We start from the raw sequence: 4165 nt of genomic DNA, 5'->3' as shown, positions 1-4165 counted from the left end.
TTAACTTTGACCTTATTTAATTAAGTTTACTGAAGAAAGCTCTCATATTTTGAAGATCCAAACTTCAGTCAACTCAAGTGATAAACAGCCTTATTGATTTCAGTTATTCTTTTTGTTTTTCTGTCTAAGTTATTCTTACACAGTGGTAAGACTAGCTGAGCAGAGTTCAAATTGTGACTCCTCCACTGATCACCTCTGTGTGATTAAATGTCTTTACCGCAGTTTTCTGTAGTAATAACACCTACCCCACAAGGTATGTACATGAACTGTGCATAGCCCTATGCCTGATGTTTATTAAATCCTAGTTGTTAGCTCATAAGGTTGTGACAAACACGGCAGTAGTTGTCACTGCTGTTGCTACTTTTCTGTTTTATGTTGAAGTTTTACAACGTAGTTGAGCACTCATGCCATGCAATGCAAGCACAGTGTTCCACAACTCTACTCTGGAGCAGATGGGCCAATAAAGTTGTATGAAATATCCAAGTCAACATTACAGCCAGCAAAGTAACACTGAATCATCGGCTGACTGTGCAGGCTTGCTTAACCAACACAGACATTCATAAATCAAACATCCAAGTCCGCACTGAACCATCTATGTGATCTAATAATTATAAAAGCAAGTTGTAGGTATGATTTCTAAGGAATGATTGTTTTTAAAGTCAGATATCTCTGGTTTAGGAGGCCATTTCCATTTAGCTAATGTATATATAACTTCCAGAGAATTTTTAGCTGCTTGGAGTTGCCTAACCTTCTAGTGGAAAGAATCAAACTCCATCGGGTAAATGAGAACATTACAACACAATGTTTATCATGAAGTTTGAACTGACATCACAAAATGTCCTAGAATTCACATTTGTCCAAGTGGGCTTGAAGGCCTGGATGTGACAGAACATGGGGTATCTATATGTAGGTGTGGGTCATGTGTGAAAGAGTGAAATCTGAAGACTAAGGTCCATACTCTGTTGCGTCCTTGCTGATTGACTTCTGAACTAATCCTTTTTTCTTCTTATATCAAATATAAGAAAATACAATAGAGTTCCTTATGATAACAATTATAACTTTTTTTTTTTTTTTTTTTTTTGAGGCAGGGCCTAGCTCTGTCACTCAGGCTGGAATGCAGTGGTGCCATCACAGCACACTGCAACCTCCACCTCCTGGGCTCAAGCAACCCTTCCACCTCAGCCTCCAGAGTAGCTGGGAAGTACAGGTGTAATTCCAGCACTTTGGGAGGCCTAGGCAGGTGGATCACGAGGTCAAGAGATCGAGACCATCCTGGCCAACATGGTGAAACCCCGTCTCTACTAAAAATGCCAAAATATTAGCTGGGTGTGGTGGCATGCGCCTGTAGTCCCAGCTACTCAAGAGGCTGAGGCAGGAGAATCACTTGAACCTGGGAGGTGGAGGTTGCAGTGAGCCGAGATCACGCCACTGCACTCCAGCCTGGCGACACAATGAGACTCCATCTCAAAAAAAAAAAAAAAAAACACCACTCCCAGTTAAGTTTTGTATTTTTTATAAACATGGGGTTTCACCACATTGTCCAGGCTGGTCTCAAACTTCTGCGCTCAAGCATCCGCCCACCTCAGCCTCCCAAAGTGCTGGGATTACACGTGTGAGCCACTCTACCTGGCCTATAATTGAATTTTTAATGCAATTTAATCAACCTAATTTAGGTCACAGTGACCTCAGGACCACCTATAGTAGTCCTTTTCCATTTCAAAGGAATGAGAACATACACACAATTTGACAGGTTATTTGTCACTTAGGTCTGAAGGGAAAATATCTATACTATATATACTAAGTAAATGAAAAATTAAGTGTGGTTTTTAAAAAGTGTATTCAATTCTGTAGAATTAAGGCCTTGATGACTACCAGGAATATGTTACAATGATTGGTGGTTGCAGCAGTTTGTTTTACAACATCTGGGGCTGGGTAATTTATAAAGATAACAGGTTTATTTGACTCATGGTTCTATAGGCTGTGTAAGAAGCATAGCACCAACATCTGCTCAGCTTCTCATAAGGCCTCAGGAAGCTTCTATTCCTGGTGGAAGGTGAAGGGGAACAGATGTGTCACATGGTGAGAGGGGAACAAGAGAGAGGAGGAAAGTTCCAGTCTCTGTAACAACCCCGTCTCACACAAACTCATTACTTTGGGGAGGGCACAAAGTCATTCACAAGGGATCCATCCTGATAACTCAAACGCCTCCCAGCAGGCCCTACCTTTAACAATGGAGATCACATTTCAACCTAAGAGTTGGAGGGGACAAATATTGAAACTCTATCAGTGGCTTACCTACACCCTAATACATGTAGGATGCTTTCAAAAGAGAAGATGTGAGGCTGGGTTCAACTCCATCTTCAAAAAGAAATTCAATAACTGCAGAATCATCAGTCATTCTCTGGGAAGAGAAAGCCCTAATTGAAACCTAGAAGTTATTTCTTTATTGATAGGATGAGTCAACTCTGTCTCAATGCAAACACTGGTTCAAAGGAATGAGATGGAGAAGGGCAGATATTCATTAGCAAAAAAAAAAATCTCTTTCTGAAAAGATAATACTCCAGTGATTTTCATTGAAATTTATAAAACATCTCTAAATATTGGCCTTTATACAGTAAGCTCAGGCTTATTCTATTATATGGCAACTTAATTTTGCATGACCTGTGGTAGTGGATTTTTGTTTGTTTTTATGAAGGATAACAGAATAAGGAATTTCTGTTTGTTTGTTTGTTTTGAGGCCAGGTCTCACCCTGTGTCCCATGGATTGCAGTGGCATGATCACAGCTCACTGCAGTATTAGCCTTCCAGGCTCAGGTGATCCTACTGACTCAGCCTCCCAAGTAGCTGTGACCACAGGTGCACACCACCATAGCCAGCTGACTTTTTTAAACTATTTGTAGAGATACAAATAATTTGTACATTTCCCTACGTTCCCCAGGCTGGTCTTGAACTTCTGGACTCAACTGATCCTCCTGCCTCTGCCTCCCAAAGTGCTGGGATTACAGATTTGGGTCCCTGCACCAGGCCAGAATAAAAATCTTTAAAAAGCAAAGCCATCTTGTAGAACGTAACTTCAGGTTTAAGTAATCACTGCTCTCCTTGTTTTACTGTATTTTGATGAGCACCAACATTCTGATTACAGTCCAGCATTTCTTAATAGGCAATGCCAATCATACTCCATTATATATTGCTGTGGAGTAAGTACTCAGTAGGGGCTACTGCAATCACCACCCTAATTTTCCACTCACGCTCCATCCACATCAGCACTTTAGTCTCCAGAGGTAAGAGCACCTGTATTGTATTTGCTGTACTCATTAACCCAGCTGCCCTTGACATTTGTTCCTTTTTTTTTTTTTTTTTTGGCTGAATGTCCTCACTTCTCTACTAGAAGAAATAATTTTGCCCTGTGATTTTTTTTTTTCAGTCTGCTACTTCAGCTGATCCTTATGCAGGATTTGCACTTCCATCTAAAGTTGCATTCTTACATATCATAGAGTTTCCAGTTCCAAAGAGGAGACCCGCACACTGCTGTGGTTTGCTGTGATGGAATGGCCAAAGCAGCAAACAAATTAAGAGTGGATCCAGAACTTTGCTCATTTATATGAAAGTTTGGCCTTAAAAGTATTGGATTAATAAAAGTATTGGAAATTAGTTTCTTCTTAATATTTTTATTTGCCTAAGAAAACAGAAGTTATCAATTGCATGGGATGTTTTGTACTTAGTGGTTCTCATTTCAGAGAAGCTTAGTTTTAATGAGCTCCTACCCAGAAATACTCTGACTCCTCTTTAGTTCTGCAAATGTCTATTTATGAGAGGATGGTTCACAGTGTCTCTTTGTCTTCCCCTGCATGCAGCGGGATTCAGCACCTTGCTTCTGAAATGAACGAAATGGGGAAAGGATGCTTGCCTTTTGTACATCCTTGTACTATATATAGCACAGGACCTCTCCTACCTCAGAGTCCCCACAATAACCTTCCACAGCCCAGTCTTTATCCTCCACAATCTTTTCATTTATTTATTTATTTTGAGGCAGGATTTCACTCTGTCCCCCAGGTGGGGGTGCAGTGGTGTGATCAAGGTTCACTGCAACCTCCGCCTCCCGGGCTCAAGCAATCCTCCCACCTCAGTTCCCTGAGAAGCTGGGACAACAAGTACACGCCACTAC

Source organism: Aotus nancymaae, unplaced genomic scaffold (genome assembly GCF_030222135.1).
Source record: "Aotus nancymaae isolate 86718 unplaced genomic scaffold, 86718_ANA_hifiasm-v0.15.2.pri h1tg000036l, whole genome shotgun sequence".
NCBI lineage: Eukaryota > Metazoa > Chordata > Mammalia > Primates > Aotidae > Aotus > Aotus nancymaae.
Note: the sequence above shows the minus strand (reverse complement) of the source record.